Source organism: Diplotaxodon limnothrissa, linkage group LG5, assembly GCF_057381915.1.
Source record: "Diplotaxodon limnothrissa isolate DT_005_m linkage group LG5, D_limnothrissa_male_GT1.1, whole genome shotgun sequence".
In the NCBI taxonomy this organism is placed as follows: Eukaryota; Metazoa; Chordata; class Actinopteri; order Cichliformes; family Cichlidae; genus Diplotaxodon; species Diplotaxodon limnothrissa.
The window spans coordinates 14611390-14630382 of NC_140600.1; the positions used below are offsets into that span (position 1 = coordinate 14611390).

At 37.9% G+C, this 18993-nt stretch overlaps 1 pseudogene; it reads right to left on the reverse strand.

Annotated features, from left to right (window-relative positions):
- Positions 1 to 5568: 5568 nt before the first annotated feature.
- On the reverse strand, positions 5569 to 15425 carry LOC146631800 (uncharacterized; annotated as a pseudogene).
- Positions 15426 to 18993: the final 3568 nt, after the last annotated feature.

The window sequence follows — 18993 nt, forward strand, 5'->3', positions numbered from 1 at the left end:
TAAAGAAAAGAAAAATGAAATCGATAAACTGCATATTTGAAGCACTTAAAAGTTATGCTATCCTATCCTTCTCTTATTATTTGCAGGAAAATTAGTATTTGTTAAAAATTATTATTTTGCTTATGATGTATATTCATAGCTATTTTTTTTTATTTCTTTTTAAAAATGTTTCTTTGATGTGTAAAGGGTAATCACATTGTGAAATGTTGTGTACTGAGGAACGACAAACAAAATATATGAAATGACTCACACTCGGACACAAAAAAATTGGCATACAAGCTTACATACGCACACATGCATGAAAGGGTCCCTGGGTGGCTGAATAGCAAAGCTATTCACGCGACTGGAACACCCCTGACTGTGAACACCACTTTCCCTAGAAAGTGAGGCTGGGGCACAAATCACATTTTCTGCACAATTAAAGCAGGGCTGTGGCTAAGTGTATCAGAGCCTTGCTCTCTGCAGGAGCCCAGGGAGTCAGCAGGCCCGTCCCCTCTCCCCTTGTAATGGCAATGTGATGAAGATGGTTTCCCTGTAATTAGTTTCTGAAAGTTTTCATTCAGTGAGTGAGGCCACAGACTGTGCAGCACAGAAAAGACCAGTTCGTTCTGCAACCCAGCGCTTACAGCACAGACCAACTATAAAAGGAGGCTGATGATTAATCATATTGGCCAGTTGTGACTGTAAAAAAAATCTGTTTTTTTTTAACTGAGTAGTGTTTTAACTAAAAGTATTTCTATTCTTTAATAAGTCATCTGTGCGCTTGTAACAAGGTCGGTATATTTCTCCTGTTTATTTTCCAGCATGCTTAACATAATAGACTGTTAAAAAAAACAACTGTAACAAAACCCTAAGTAATAAAAGACTGCCAACTGCAGACTATTTCCTGATTTAAGCAACATAAATAGCTATTAGCTTCTCTATCTAAGGACATAGAGCACAATAGTCCTCTAGAACGCCGTAGATTTGAAACCTGTCACTTTACTGTAAGTGTAAAACATGAACAAGGGCTTTGGGCTTTGAGATCACTTGCAGCAATAAAAGCCAGGTAGTTAATATTATATTACCCCATTACACCATCTCCTACTATTACAGTGGTCTTATAAGGAGAGAGTTTTTATGAATTGAAACTTTCATAGTTATAATGTACTTGTAAAGCAAAGTTTGGTGTAGACTCTGTTTTAAGCTTAACATGTAATCATGGGGAAGAAAGTCCAAAGTCAGTCAGCAAAACAGAGCCTTTTACATTTATGTGGATCCTTTTAATTTATGGTTAGGAATGCATTGTGCATACAAAGGATGTGACCAGGGTCTGGAGTGTGTCTCTGGAGTCCTGTTAAGGTTCAGGCAACAAAAGCACTTGAGGTTAGCGAAGGGTTGTGGCTTTGATTTGATGTAAATAAGCATGGTGGACTATTTCTGTATTCAAACTAGACCTAACTTTAACCACTGCTTCCTAAACACAGTAATAAAAATTATGAATACAGTAATGCTTTGTTACTAGAAGTGAAAAGTGCACAGAGAGATCAGACACTTTGGAGAAGTAAGTAAATTTATTTCTTATACATTCAGAATTAGGATATTTGTGTTTCCAGCACAATGTTAACTCTATATATTAATAGAAAACACATTTCTGTCACATTTTAATTTCCTTCAAAGCATATTTACTGGCTGAGATCAACCTTCTGCGATTCAGTCTGGACTTTTGGTGAGGATTGAGGTTCTGAGTATCTTCTGCATGGATTCATTTTATAGTAAGTTTATTTTATTAGGTGATGTGAGGACACTGGAGGATCACACTTTAGCAATCATTTTAGGGTCACTGGAAGAACAACAACATTTCCAATCTACATTTTTGTGAGTGTGGACAAATTTTCAAACTTTATAAGATTTTATTCTGATAAAAATGAAGAATTTTTTAAGGAGGTTTCCTACTTTGTTTATTAAATCTCATCCTGATTTGGCTATTAAAGTAATAGTTGGTGTGTTGCTGATAGCTGTGCACTCTAAAGATTGTCCGACTGGTTGATGAGCAGCATTTGAGCACCCACAGCCAACATGTATGATGAGTGTAAGTACTGAAGATGATAAATGTAGCTGAGCACTTTGCAAATGGGAATGGGAGAAGTTTCTGGTATAAAAGAATGGAACTCATTGATAGAAAAACAATAGTATAGTGCAATGAAGCCATAAGTATGAAAAGTCAATGTTTCTTGCTAAGCAAAGGCTGAATCATCTGACAAGGACTTTCCAATATTGTGACACCCCTTGAAAAGGGAGTGCTACAGGTTTAACTCAGCTGTGAATCACAGCCGGATAACTGGGTTCTGGGTGAATTGGGACCATACTTCTTCCTTTGTGAATGTCAGAGCAAAGGTGCAGTCTATCTAGCGACAGAGGCAGAATGTGCAAGAATTATTTTCTATACAGAGACATCTTAAGTGTGACAGAAGCCCAGATGAACAGAAGATGCTCATTTCATAAAATAAAAGTGCCTTTATTAGCACCTGTGTGGGTAAACGACAGGGAGTGGAAATTTTTTATCTTACGTGATTGCATGATTCAAAAACAAAAGCGAGTTGCTGCTTGATTTTTAAAACGACTGGCAATGTGAGACACAGAGGAATTTATGGGGAGAAGCCGAGAGGTGTGGCTTTACTGATTGGAGAATAAAACGGTGAGCATGAAAGATTTAAGAGGGAAGTCTTTCTGATTGAACTACTGCGAACTCCATAAAGTGATGCTATATTTCACTGCAAGCAAAACCTCAATGGAATCAATAGAAAACAGGTTTATAGTGACTGTTCTGTTGTTAACTGCTGTCATTATTAACATTGTCGTTATTGTTTTCTATTATTAGAAAATGAAATAATTTCAACACATTTTTTCTCCACAGTGGATATTTAAATTTGAAGCTCTGAGTTTATTGTACACCCATGATGACACACGGTTTGTGAGGTAAAGAGGTAAAGTTACCGCCAAGGATCCGTCGTTGAAAGCTACATCCATAAATGCTTGACTCCAATTCGGTTCTCAATATGACATCTGTGAAGGGGGAGATTAGAGCATGAATCACAAATACTTCCTGCTGCCGCCTGGGATAGCCCAGAGGAAAATGCATGTGACCCAAGCATGAGGAATTCTCAGGAGCTGTCAGCCGAGATCAAACTCATTTGCCGACCACAGGCTTCAGTGTGCAAATATCCCGCTACCGTGGACAAAATGTCGGATTGCTGTTCCCCGTTTTCCTCCCCCCTCTTATTCTCTCAGTTTCCATTTAGAATCTGCACTTGTGAAAGCAAAGAAGACGGCAATTATAGGGCGAGGATTTGCACTTTTCAAGAGCTAAAAATAAAATATAAAAAAGATATTTCACGTCACATTTAACGAGTATAGAATATATGAAAGTTTGCCTTTTTGTTTTAAATTGATATTTGAGATTTTTCAGATGCACAAGTGGATTGTCATAAACAAAAACACACAAAGTGAGCACTTTGTCTATGTTTTTCACCCAAGGGCAACCTTGAAAACAAGCAAATAAAAAAAACTTGAACAATGAAAAAAAGAAATTGGACTGGATTGTCTGAATGGTACGTTAGTCTCCATTCCTGTTGTTATGCTTTATTACTCTACTCAGTTTTTATGCGTGTGTTTGCATGATTCTGCAATTACAATGCAATTCTTGAAACATCACAGAGGTGCAATCATTTCTCATCTTTTAGGTTTTAATATTCTCCCACTCCTTCCTGGCTAAATCATGCCCTGTATCTACCTATTCCAAATACAGATAGCAGCTACAAGACACAAGCTGCCTGGAGAGGATACACAACATACAGCTGTGATGGATGGTGTCGTACAGGTGTGACTGAGGCTGTTCTTTTCTGTAACCAAGCCCGGAGTAGAGGAGATGAGAAGAATGTATGTGACCGGCGAAACTATGATGGCAACATGTTGAGCGAGACAGAGCGGCAGCAGGGTTGAACAGGTGAAGCCCGCAGGTTCGGTGATAATCTCGACGCACACCTAGCCCAGAGCTTGGGGCTGGCGGCCTTCGGTTTGCGGTGATGCTGCGCCTGTCACGTTTCTGCAAGCTCCCAGCAGAAATAACCAGCGTTGGCAGAGCTGGTGGCCGGATGCAAGGAGGTGCCAGTGGCTATAACAGCAGATATATCGCTTATGAGATCAGATGTCTGCGGGGCTGGAGAAGCCATGAGAGACTGTGAATGAGAGAGAGACAAAGGGAGACGGTGAGAGAGAGACATACAGCATTCACATCAGGAGGAAATTGCTTTGCTGCCACCAGCCCCTTGGTGGTAAACACAGCAAGTTAGTGTGTGCGGCAGCGAGTGGTTATAATTGTCTTGACGTGAACATTGTTTCGATGGACAGAGTGAGGAGTGAGAAAGGAAGAAAGGTGGTGGCGGGGAGGGGGAGCAAGGGGGTGCATGTGAAGTATGGATTCAGGAAATTGGCATGGCGTTCACACAGTGCCCGGGTAAAAGTGGCTCAACGGCAAAGGGAGAAAATTGTTTATGAAGCTTTCCATCCCCGAATCTAAACTGAACAGCAAGGGGTAGGAGGGGAGGGGCAGATGGGAGAGAAAGGGAGAAAATTGGATGGGAAAGTGTCTTGGGGAGAGAGCTTTGAATAAGGAGGCAGCAAGAGGAATATATGGATTACAAATCAGATATAGCCCAGTATGGACTGTGAATCTACTGCAGCCTATAGGCTACAACTATTCCAGCATAGGAATATTTCCTCTATCCCTTTTCTTTCTTCAGAACCTATGGTTATGCACATTACATTATACACTCTCGTAATAATTACTACTATAAGTCACAAGCTCAACCATTGAGGCTAAATTTATGGCACCGTCATTTACGGTTACACAAAAATGACGCTGTATAAAAAAGCAATTGCGCAGTATAGAGGCCATTTTGCAATGTGAGAACCACATTACCTCGGTGACAAACATAATGCTTCTGTGTGGCTTTGATATCATTAAATATTGAAACATTCAGTACTGATGAACATGATATTATCATCATTACTGTTATTATATTTATATTATGGGTTTTTATACTCTGTATATCACAAACAGGACTTCCGACTGTCAAAATCCCCAAACTTACATTTGAATTTCAATCTGAACGCGTTTATTTATCAAGTAACAAGATTGTTGTTTGCATTACTTACAATCTATTGTATGAAACTGCACATTGCCCGTATGAAAAGAAAAATAGATCACATTTGTAAACCAAATATTGTGCATCAGTAAACAAAACATGCCTTTGGAACATTTTTGGTGGAAGACTTTGTTGGAGTCGATTTGTTCACCTGCAAACACTTTATTCTAAATAACGTCATCAGCCGCTTGTCAATCACAACCTCAAAGAAAACATACTGTGGCATATCACTGCATGTGTGCTTCAGCGTGGGCCCTCTGTTTCTCTCCCTCGTCACGATCCCATCTGCACAGACAGTAAAACACAAACAGCCGTGCCAGCTTTGACTCACTTGGTGGGACCTAGCTAACCAGCCTTAGCAGTTTGTGTGCTGGGTTTCTCTTTAGCTGTGGCACTGGGCCGTGGGGGCTGTGGGGAGATAATCCCGGGCACTGCTGAGTGGAGCAGGCATCAGACACATAGGGAGAAGTGGATTACCCCGACTGGTAGAGATAGCAACAAGCTGGAAGGGTGGAGTGTGGGGAGTAGGAGCTCCAGCCCAGATAAGAGTGCAGGAGAAGGAGCAGGGCTACAGGAGGGGATAAGAAAGGAGAGGAGGAGGAGGAGACTAATATTGAAGTAGCAAGCAGAAAGTGGGAGATGAGGATCTTATGAAAAGACTCTAAGGGGGGAAGGATGGATTTAGCGAGACTGTCCGTGTGTCTGCACTTTCACTTTTAATAAATGTTTTGATACTTGATATTTTTTTCTTATTGAAAAAAAGAAGAATGCATTGCACTATATGCACCTTATCTCAGGAGTAATTTCACTTTGCTACCACTAATAAAAAAAAAGGGGGGGGATTAGTAATTCTGATAGACAAAAAAAGGAATAACGTCAGTGGTAGTAATGACAGATCATAGCAGACCTCAGTTCAGTGGAACCTCAGACACACTGAATTTATTTGAGCTCTTAGATTGGTCAGTATTCTTTATATAATTCACAGCAATCCAACTATTGATCATCTCCATTGTGTGGCTAGCTATAGTCATTGACTCATTGATTCACTTTGTTTTATAGATGCAAACAGTGTGCTTTAAGTGGCCTATGTAGTTGACAGACAGTGATTATATGTATAACGTGACACTTATTTTTTACTCTCCCTTGCAAATTTCGTTAGCATCTTTCATTTTCCCTGCTATTATTAACAAGTTTAAAGCATCAGGATCCTCCCTTATTAGAGCTACATTTGTCTTTTCTTTTTATATTCTCTTGTACCAGTCCTAGATATGCAGCATTTGAAATCTCCTCATAGAGCTATGAGTCACTGTCTAGTTATCACTAATGCTACCTTCAGGCACTGAACTATAAATGTTCAAAAACTAGGATCAGTACTGTATTTCAGATAATCAAATAAGATTGTGCAGTTGATGTAGTCTTAAAAGATTTTTCAAAATACTAAAACAATTTACAAGGTTAATGAGGAAAAGCTGGACAATCATTCTTTCTTAATTTAAGGGATACTGAGCTTGAATGGACAGTAAAGAGTTAACCTAACACCATTTCCCTCCTTTATACATCATTGATCTTTTCACACTAATTAAAGCATAGCCAGGACTATTTAACCAAGCTAACGAGAACAGGCAAATTCGGCCTTCATAGTGCTGGGAGATCATAGCAATGGAGTGCGCTCTACCTGCAATTTAAGACAGAGAGAAAGAGAGTGTATTTGTGTGGTCTGTGAGTGTGTGTGTGTGTGTGTGTGTGTGTGTGTGTGTGTGTGTGTGTGTGTGTGTGTGTGTGTGTAATAGCAAACTGAAGATAATTCACCAAAACTCCAACCTAGCTGCAAAAAAACTGAGAGAGCAAAAAAACAAAAAAACAAAAACAAAGAAAGACAAGCAAATATATGAAACACGACATTTTGGAAACATCCATATTTGCTTTATTTAATGCCAAGATTATAAAAAGAAGAGGACTCTCGGTATAATGAGAATGTGTTCCAAGCAGCTCAGTGACTTTGATAAAATTAACTTTCTGTGAGATACCGCCTTGCAAGTTTACGTATTTTGAAGAATAGCTATATGTGCAAACTCTACATAGTTTCACCATTACCGTCTTCTACTCATTAATTGTTTATTCAGTATAGGTAACCTGCTCAATGAGACACAGTAGCTCATCTGGTGGTGCGCACAAAGAGGCATCTAGCAGCTCGGGTAAAATCCCCATACTATGAGAAGTCATGATCAATAATGCATCGGCGTAGATGTGAGGGATGCTGCTCAAAGGCATTTGCTTATCTCAGATGCCAGTTACCGCTTTCATCCCAGGAACACGCAGCAGTTGTGTGTGCATGAAAGTGTGTGCGCGGGGAGGTCGAGAGGATGCAGTATTTACACACTTCCCATCATGTGTTATTTATTTCACACCTTGATGTGTTCATCTAGCCTATGCCTCTGAGGAAATCAGCACTCATAATGCAAGAATCAACACAGAGCTTTTAAGCCACTATGCAACTGTCTGTTTTTTTTATCTATTCTCCTAGTTAGAGAATCTAATTGCGCCGAGTGTTTATTTAACTGTGTTTAACTTAGCCTAAAGAGGCATGGAAAGACTATAAAACACTAGTTTTGAAAAAAACAAACAAGTATAGTAAATTTTACTCTGTGGAACAAACAGGCCGCAAGAGTCTGCAGCCACTATTTGACTTTGCGTTATTTATGGGAACTGCTCTAGTGCTGTTGCATTGGATGAAACAACACTTTATATGTGTTTTTCCTTAGAGCCGTCAACAAATTTTTGACAGCGTCATGGAATACTGATTATATACATCACACATCAAAATCTCAGTGATTAGTATAACTGAGATGTGGGTAAATCTAGAGACAGCCATACCACAGAGCCCAGTACCACAGGGAATTGAGAAGTCAGATAATCTGATAGGTTGCTTTGCCATCTTGTCTAAACCCTATGAAAACTAGCATATGAAATATCCATTAATATATGCTTTATATATGTGTGTGTGTGGGTACAACACTCATCTTGTGACTGAAATGGGATCGTAACTATAGGAAGGATGAAAACCTACAAAAGCAAGCCCGAGTTGCTGATAGAGGTTTCTGCAGAGTCCTTGTGAATGTGGCTTAAGTGAACCTCCCCCAACAATTTCTCTATGCTTGTTTGTGAATCACACAGAAAAAACAAATCACATGGCCAGCCGCTGAGAGAAGTAGTAGGGGAGCAATCAAAGAACAGATGCTGAAACTCTTCAGGCTACATTTTCAATAGAGTAAGGAAATTGCTCTTGTGGTGTGGTTGTACCGCTGTATGAGTTGCCAGCATGCATGAGGAACGCCAAACTGATAGGTGCATATGTAAAGATATTGAGAAACAATGTCTAATCAAGTATATTTCTTTTTCCTATATAATTATCCTGCTTTCAGAAAATGCTTTTGTGTTGACTATTCATGAGGAGTCAAACACTATAATTTTTTTCTTTCAAAACAATCTGTGTGCTACACTGTTGGGTCCCTGATTAACAAAATATTGACCAATAAAAATGGTAATTAGAAAGGAAGCTCAAGACTGCATGCATTTCAGGCTAAGAAACTAGCTGGAGGTGACTATACCTAATTAAACTACCCCGTATCTTCTGTTTAATAAATTAAACAAAACTTCCCTTTAAAAAATGTTATTTAACAAGCTTGAAGTCAGTCGTTGCAGTAATGATTATTGTATCAATTTGTACATAGACTGGTTTACCAGAACTAACTGTACAACTGGGCAGTCGGGGAGAGGGGGAGGAGTAGCAGGAGAGGTGGACAACGTCGACCCAGTGAAATAACTAACTAAACAACACACTGAGACTTTGCCACTGTATTACACTTACAATTTAATCCCTGGACTTTCTTTGATTATTACCTTTTAAATTCTGTTGCTGCTGATATTTAGTTCTTAATATTCTATTCGTAATTATTTGTACCTGCTTGGTATTTTTTTTTTTCTTAATTGTGTTTCAGGTGTTGAGCTGCTGAAACCATAATTTCCCTAAATTCTATGTTAACTACTGCGACCTCCCTAATCAGCACTATTACTAATAAAATAGGGCAACAGACAGTGAGATATGGATGAAAATAAATGTTGGTAGCACTTTTTTTTATTACAGCTTGGTAAAAATGTGGTTATAGTATGGTTTTAAACTAGGAACAAAAGGTTATAACACTGACATAGATGTTAGTGCTACTTTATTTTCTAAAAATGAAGACATTTCAAAAGTGATTTAAGCTGAGTAATATTACACTGGAACATATTAATTGGATAATGATCAGTCTGAGACAAAAGAAACATATTTCTATGTGGCAAAACCATTTGTAATATTATTGTAAGACCCTGATAATAATAAGATAACTTAGCAATAAAATAGTGACATCTGTGCATTAAGATTTTGAAGTACTGACTTTAAAATGATAGTAAGGTCATAATAACAATAAGGTAATACTGCTTCATGTTTTCATAACCTACTACCGTGTTATAATGCTGGGATTAGTCCTAGCTTGTGTCCATTAATATGTGTTTGAGGGTAAAAGTGTTACCGTCAAACACAGAACAAAATGCTAAATGCTGTGGCTTATTACCTAGAAACACCTGCGGTACTTTCCATGTTATAACCAGGTATCAGTTTGCCAAAATGCAAAAGTAAACGTTTGTACTAAATTCAATAAACCAGAAAACCATATCTGTATATGCTGAATGTAAATGTTATAATCATGAATCAAACATTGCTTTTCTTGCCATTTTACATTGTACCAGTGGGGAGTAAATTGTTTATATGTAGCTATATAGGCAAAATGATGATCTAACTCTTGAAATCATAGTACACAAAAGATTTATTGATGAACAAGTACCAGATGCTGTGGCTCCATAAACACATTGTGAAAGGCCTGCACTCTCAGAAATAGGGGTACCAAAGTGTACCAAAAAGGGTACAAATGCTTGTCGCTGGGGGTGTTCCTTTTTGAAGGACATTTCTGTACCCTTTAGGCTTGGTACATTTTTGTACCTTATAAAGTTGTACCATCTGAAGTACAATCATGTACTTTCCTAAGACATAAATGTACCTTCAAACTATAGTACAGAAATGTTCCCTTGAAAAGGGTACAATAGGGTACCTATGAGGGTACCCCCCCAGCGACAACCTATTTCGTACCTAAAGAGACAAAAATGTACCCCCAATAGTCCAAAATATTTGGTTATTTAACTATTTATTTTCGATAATAGAATCACATCAAAGCATTTAAACAACCACAGGAATACATCCTTGATTACATTCATACATTGCCATAGGACATGTTAAGAAAAATACATTCATTTAAAAAAAAGTAAACAATCACATAAAGACATTAAACACCTGAACACAATGTTTTGACGGATCACAGAGATGTCATGTATTTAAAAAACTGTCCACACAAATGTTTTGCTCTACTTCATCAAGCCAGAATATATATATGTCATATATATAGACAAAGTGGAAAATGTTCTTGCAATCACGTCACACAGAATACCTCAAGGACACAAACAGTCTATCATCAACTAAATAGGTGTCTAGAGCTTGAAAATCTAATTCATTTCCTGGATTGAACAGGATCCAGTCATTGTCAACTGCCACTTGGTAAGCATGGAAATGACATTCATAAGTGCGAGGAAGTAACAGTTTCCCACACAATACCCAACAAGTATCAACATTCAAAATATACTTGATTTTAAAGAATATAGGTATGGCTTCAGTGTGTACATGGCCAACTACAAAAACATCCTCAAGTTCATATTTGACACTGCTGACAGATATAGCAGACACACGCTGAAGCACTTTATCCTGAAAATGCACATCTGTAAAACTTTTGTTCATTTCCAGAGCATTCTGTAAGTCACCTGGCAGAGATGAAAATGGCACACTGACACTTGTGCTGAGTGAATGTTCAAAGTCAACAAGCAACCTACCTGAAGAAAACTCCCAGCACTGTTTCATTTGATGACGATTGCTAAGAGTTGCAGTGATGTTTACAAAGTTTTTGCATTTACTCGCTATATTTTTGAAATATTGATGCTTGCTTTCATATCTCATACACCATAAAGGGCGAAGAGGACCATACATCAAAATCAGCCTTGGGTAGTGAATAAGGTAGTGACACTTGGGTGTTAAAACATTTCCAAAGACTTTTGTAGTCATTTCAAGAAATTCTTGAATAAGCAGGTTTAAATGAGCAAGCTCATCTTTTCTCACATTTGTAGCCATTACACGATCTACGATTTCTGAACATAATAAGAACACATGCCAATATGGAGTGCCAGGTGGAACATGGGGAGCCATTAAAAAAGGCAAGAGCCTGAAAAGGCACCATTTTTGACTGGCTGATCCAACTATGTTAGAATTTCGAAGCATCTTTTCCGTCAGTGGCACTGGTCTGTTCGGCTTGTCATTCCTCCCAAACTTCACATTTTTCAGCTCATCATTGATTTCATATATGGTGATGTGCTTTTCCCTGTGAGCTTTACAAATAACCAAGTTCATTACCAAAGGAATAACCCCCTCCAGCAAGTCGTGCATTACATCTGGGGGAAGAGACTGGGTCACATCAAAATAAGGCAGTGCATCAAATGTACAGTTACCATACACACCGTACAAAGCAGCACTCTCTGGGTTGTTTTCCACACAGTTTATGTGGTACTCATGTACTTTGGTTGTTCTAATAACAAAATGGTCCTCACAAAAGTGCTGTTGTATCTCCGAGTGCGAGGCCATACAAAATCGGCATATTCTGCCTGTATTGAAAGACATTGAGAAACGCCCAATCATATGAGCAGAAAGGTTGTTGCATGAAATGGTAGCAAGAGCAGCATGAACTGTGTGCTCTACTTCATCGACACAGATAGTGAAACCCTCTGTGGACAGCATCTTCAAGTCAGTTATCAAGGGCTGAAGTATAGTTTCAAGCCCACACTCTTTTAAATGTGAATGGCGAACCAGTAAGGCTAAATGAATGCGACTCAACTTTGAGCGATGTTTTCCACTTATGTTTCCTATAGTATAATAAAATGCACAGATTTTGTATTTATTTCGTTTTGCACCAAGGGGGTTCACAATTTCAAATTCATCTTCATAAAAATGAAGTCTTAGAGCTTGAGGATGGTCTTTGAAAAATGAGTGGTCTTTAAAATACATGCCATCTTTGTAATCAGTCAAAACATCATCATCTTGATTTCTGTGGTTATCCAGAACAATTTGTTCCCACACATCCTCCACCTGACAGTATTTGTTTAATACCTGTAGGATTGGAACATACGAATAACTACCAATTTTCACACCAGAATGGTCTCTTACTGTGTAACTGATAGGTTCTGTCATGTTCATTTTTGATTTGCAGTGTTCTTTTATCATAAATGGTGAACGAATTGAATCACATGCTTTCTGGAAAAAATCTGAAGTAGACAAAACCTGCTCAAGTTCTGGACAATCACTGAGGCGGAAACCATGTTTATCCAAATGATAACGAATAAACGAGTCGTAGTTTTCTTTAAAAAAACACAAAAGAAAACTAAGATCATCAACGATGTCTTGCTGAACAGAGTGTGGAAGGTTATTTTTTTCAGTACATTTGAGAATAAAGCTAAATAAATGATCTCCTAAATTATCAAGCAAACTGTCCATACTAGGTGGTGTGGGCTGCTGAACTGTGTGCGTCTCGTCTGAACTGTGTGTGTGTGGGTCTTCAACCTCTTTGTGTGCATGGTTTTCAAATCCATCTTCAACTACCTCAAGGCTATTCAAAACAGAGGGTTTGTGTTTGCGATACACATGGCGTCGAAAAGAGTGATACTTGGAAAAAGCTGCCTGGCAGTCATTTATTCCACAAGTGATGCTGAAATGAGGCTCATGTGCGTGTACTAACCCAACATGTATAATCAACTTCCTCAGAGTAAATGCCCTTTTTGAACATTTTGAACATTTGTGGAGTGGGGGCATATTTAATAGAGTTGGTTAAGTACCCTGGCGACACTTACTGGCAGGGGTTTGTCTCCCTGGTCTCCTATGTTGACAATGCAGTTCTGAAGAAAGACAAGTGTTTTCTTGAAGTATGCAGGGTAGGTCATGTTGAACATGAAGAAGGTGGAGAATGCTGAGATGTAGGCCTCATCCAGCGAGACCTTCTTCAGTAGCAAATCCTTGGTCATTTGAAGAACATTTTGAAGAACAGCAGTGAAGTTTTCGCTAAAGCGGCGACAGATGTTGTCTTGGCAGGGATGCATTAAATCAACCTCATAACACAACTGGAAATGAAAAGAGCAGAATAGACAAAAGAATGACATTTTACATTGAGGATTTAAATTTTTGACATGTTTAAAGACACAGACTGGAGATAAATGTAAAGTGCTTTAACCCGTGAACAAAAATTCTAAAGATAATGAACAGATCGATTAATCAGTTAGTACAGAAAATAATAATCAGATTTAGAGACAAAAAATCATTAGCTGTTTCCCCAATCATCTTAACAATTCTTACCCCTGCAGATGTCCCCAGGAATGGATATCTCTTTAATAGGTCCACAGTACACATTCCTTCAGCTACCTCTCAACGTCTCCATGCAAAGGTTTTTGTCATGCGGTCTTTCACCAGTGCTGTGTCAGGATGTAGCTTCTTGTGCTGATCATTTAGCACCTTGATATGAGCATCAACGGAGGCTGCATCTTCCCCCACAAAGCACAAATCCTTTGTCAAAACAGATATCAGTATTATCATAAGTAAAATCTGATAAGTTAATGTTACTCGAAATGCGGTAATTTGTACACCAAATGCTTTGAAAAAAATGCAAAAATGTTGAATAGGAATTGCAAGTTGAGCTGACTTTTGTTAAATCAACTGTGAAGTTCCTTTTTCTATGTTAATGTTATCTGTTAACATGTTTCTTTCAATTAATGTTTACTTTTAGCTTTACAGTGAACATAATAAGACTACATATGTTACCTTAGCTCTTAAAGGCTGAGGGTGTGAGGACTTACGAGAGAGGGCTTCAGTCTCTTCAGACAGGAGCTGCTGGATTCCTCTGTGGTCCGATGTTTCTGCGTGCGTCCAAACTTTTCTTTAACCCGGTTCACTTCTTCGTTGCTGATTAGGGGAGCCCGTTCTGCTTTGAACTTTCTCTTGAGTTGGCTGTGCCAGGTGTCCTAGTTGTTTCAAATGTATATAAGTAGTTAATTATGCTTACTTTATATTAATATAATCTATAAAAGAAACAAAAAAGGAGAGGTACTCACATAACCATTTCCGTGTACATCTCTTAAAGGATACTTCACAATCAGGGCTTTGATTACCTGGATGTAGTCTGAGTGGGTTGGGTACCTGTTTCAAACATAAGAAAGACAACCCACAGTGCACTGATTACTCTTATCCTTTCCTGGGGGCTTTTCTGTTCTTCAATTCTTCTAATCATATTGTTATTACCGTAAATAGTATGTTGTAGACCAATGTCAAATCAATGTAGCTAAAGTTGATTTTAATTTTTTTAAAATGGGCGTGGACAAACAGCCACATCTCTCCCAAACTTAATAACATAATAATAACAATAAGCTATCATTGTGAATCTGTCTATATTCCCCAAAAGGAAGTTACAATTAATTCTCTTGATTAATTGTTAATATAAATTAACTGGTAATATAAAAATGTAAGTAAGTGTACTCCCTGCACAGAGCTTACAGCTCTCATATTCGAAAATCCCACTAAGTAGGTGGAATGGTACAAATGTGTACCTTCCATTGTTTAAAATCCCTTTGAGCGGGAAACAAGTTAGATGGGATAAATTTTGCTTAGAAAACGATTTTGTTAATAGCTATATTTACATACTAGCATGTTTTGAGAAATTATTGATTTTTTTACATTTTTGTACACGGTTCGACACTATTTATTGATAAAACACTCGAATACGGCGGGCAGACAGACGTTGAACATTCCACCAACAGTCTAAATAGTCCACATTTGTACCTTTCTTTGTTTAAAACTTAGCTAACTGCTAGCTTTCGCCCATGTTAAATCTAGCTCTTCGGACTTTTGCTAACTCTACTGTAAAATTACACGTTGTAATTTTTATAAAAACACAAAATCACACCCGACTTACCTCTAAATCTTTGCGCCTCGTCGTCTGACACATCAATGCCTTCTTCCATCAACCTTTTAAGGAGCTCCTCCGTGGATAACCCCCTGAGAGTCATTTTCTGTGTCAACGCTAGTCAGCGCGGAGGCGGAGCACTCATCACTGCTGCCTTTTCGGCCTTTGGGATTAATGCGCGTTGCGAACTTGACACATGAAAATACAACATTGTGGTATTAATGCGCAGTTGTTTAGAAACCGTTATGCTGTCTTGGCGAACTATATTTGTAACTTACAAAATGTAGTCACCGTAACATAAAAATCTGCTTGACATTTTAACTTCCAAAGAACCTCGGTTTAACTTGATGTTGCAAATTCCATAAAAACCTCACAATTAATGAACAATTCTAGGATGTAGTTAAAGCAAAAAAGTAAAGTCCAAACATAACAGTAAAATGATTTCACGTTTTTGAAAGATTTAAAACATTAAAAAATTATAACTGGAACTTAATAAAATGGAAATGGACCAGTTTTTTTTAACATCATTTGGTTGTGCCTGCATGTCATTGTGTGTGTGTTTTTTTAAAAATATAATTTAACATAACTTACACAAAGGTAGGTTACAGATATTCTTTGCATCATAGGATAATTTACGTACAGAGGAGAGGACCAACAGATTTGATTATAAGATGTAGCTTTTATGAGCACACTCACATCTCATATGAATTTTACAATTAACCAGGCCCATCCAGATTTTCCCATGCTGACCCATTACCACATTCTGCCACTGCAGTACAGGTCAAAATGGTACAGATTTGTACTTTATTTCAAATTGAACCTTTAAAGGGGCATTTCTGGACTTTTAAAGACCAGTATTGTACTTTTAAGGGAACATTTTAAAAAAATGTACCTATAGGTACAAAAATGTTCTTCTCTCGTACCTCTATTTCTGAGAGTGTGCTGTGCAGCAGTTTTGCCAGCTTACACAGTCTGACTTAGAGCACTGAAAATCTATGGAAAAACAAAATAATAACCAACCTTGTTCCATGTGCTCATAAAACCAAAACTGTCCCTTCGTTTTGAAGACCCGCCTGCCTAACATAACATGTGATTAGCATTCTGTGGTTGAATTAATCTTGTAAGCTATGTTGTTCAAGCATGTTTTACAGAAAACAAAGCATGTATAATATCAAGAATCTTTAAATTAAATGAGAAAAACCTGCATTTTACACATTATGATACAGCATGATTATTTTTAGTTAACAGCAACTGTACATTAATGAATTTTCATTTCATTATTTTTTGTTAAATTGGATAGATTTCCCAATAACACTTACCCAAAGATTGCCATTGTTGATTAAAATAGCGTTTAAAGCAGAATATTGTTATTGTTTTCATTATTTTATGAGTATATAGCAACTAAACTGAACTGCCATATGATCAGGATGTATAAAGTATACTAATGTTTTGCTTTTTTCTCTCTTTACATGTCTTAGGGTATGATTAGAATTTTTTTTGAAGCCACAGAATTTTATATTTGCTCATCAATAAATGTTTTGCAGTCTATGGTTTAAGGAGTAAAGCCTGGATTAAGAAACGGCTGGAGATCTGCCAGCCAAGTAGTCATTCCTGTTACACCTCTTCGAAACTCACTTGAAGTCCGCTGCATGGACGCATGCGTAGTTTATGTGATGCAATTCTAATTCTCCTCAGATGAGTCTGCGCAAGGACCCAGACATCTGCACGGACCCTCATCCTTACCGTCTGAAGGGTGGACTGACAATGTATAATCCCTGGCATTAGACTATCATTTAGCCTGTATTAACATTAACATAATTTATATACAGCCACTCAAAACTGCCTCTATGTAGTAAAGAGACTGAAATAATTTGTGCATGCTTCTCATCTTATCTGCTTTGCCACAAATGGTTCTTTAATTTATTTAATGACTTAGTCTTTGCCTCTGGATTGATAATTAAAGGCTCCACCCTAAAACAGGCTGAATATTTTAAAATCTCTGATTATTCGTTTTGAATTATTCTTAGACGCTACAATAGGTCATCCAATTAATTAGGTTGTTTTTGAAGGTTTCATTGTAATGTTTATCCAATTGAATTGAGGTTTGCAAATGTGAAAAGGGTTGATTACATTTGGAAACAGCATACTCCATTAATATTAATTACAAGGAACTGCATGCATGACATTATCATTGGGAGCTGAGCCCCCCTAAAAGTTTAAACCTAGAATTGCCCCTAGCCCTTAAAAAAATCATATTCTGTGAGTGCAGGGTGTTCGTATAGTCGCTCATTAAGACCAGGTGAATGCTAATGACTGTTAATTCTCACCTACCTGTAATCTCACATTTAGTTTTTGCATCTATAACTAACTAACTAACTAAATGAATAAATACTGCGGGTTGGACACTTGTTGGCAGGACATAGACCCGTTGTTGCATTTGGAGTGTCTCTTTTACAGCTCAAAATTTTTCAACCAGGGTATTAAAATGAATCGCAAAAGTGAAATAATAAGTGGCAGACTACTTCAGTAAGCAGTCTGCCACAGACCAACGCGTTTTGGCTTGTGACCTGACCCTGATGAAGGCCACAAGCTGAAACGCGTTGGTCTGTTAATAGTTGTTCCCTAGTGTTTCAAGTGTTGCTGGAGTCTTTACCTCACCAGAAATACACACACATGCATATTGTTGTGCAACTGAAGCGCAAATGTGTAGCAAGCCTGTAAATGAATGAGCCTCCACACTGCTCCCTGTGGTGGATACACGGATCTGCTTAGAGGGGTTACTGCTCATGGTTGCCTCGCCCATGTCACTGATCGGGGATATCATTACCGTAAACCAATTGGCCAGTATTTGGTCAGGCTTCTACCAGGCATCCATCATGGTCCTTTCACTGATGACGCAGGCATTTTAAGTGACTGTATCTGTAAATGGTTTGCTTCCTGCTGGTGTAAAACAAAGTAGGCAGATATTTCAGTATAGTTATAGTTTTATTACCTTGAAGTGAAACTTTATCAAAGATACCCACTGGGTCCATTGTTAGTTCTTACTGTTCGAATGAGTTTGACCCAAAGGAAGGACGGTACAGTCAGTTTGCAAGGGTGATACAAAATACACAAAACCAGAATTATAAACCAAAGCACAAGCTATAGGCAAGAAGCAACAGCAACAAAGGAAAGATAATACAGAGGTAACAAAAAATAACAAGGAGCATTGGCATACTGAAAGCTTCAAGGAGATGTACTAGACCATAAATATAAAGGGACTATTACAATAAACAGTCACAGAAGGCAGAAAAGATCTGAACACAGGAAACAAAGCCACAGCAACAGACAAGGTGAGTGTGTAATAAAACAAAAACAGGAAATAAAGGGTCTGAAACAGTTTTATGATGTAGATGCAGTTTTATGTAAAATGTTACCATTTAATCGCTGTTAGAAACTTAAAATGCTTACATTGTTTTACATTTTCCAGATGTATGCAAAATAATCCTCGTTCCTTCAGAACTATTTATTTCTAACACAGACCACAGAATGAGGAACCATCATTGATCACTTGGTCATATACAACTGATTAGCCTTGTGTGATATATATATATATATTTTTTAATCAGAGAGACAGTTGAGAAGTGATGGACACAAACTGTATATATTTACTGATATTAATCTTATTTTCT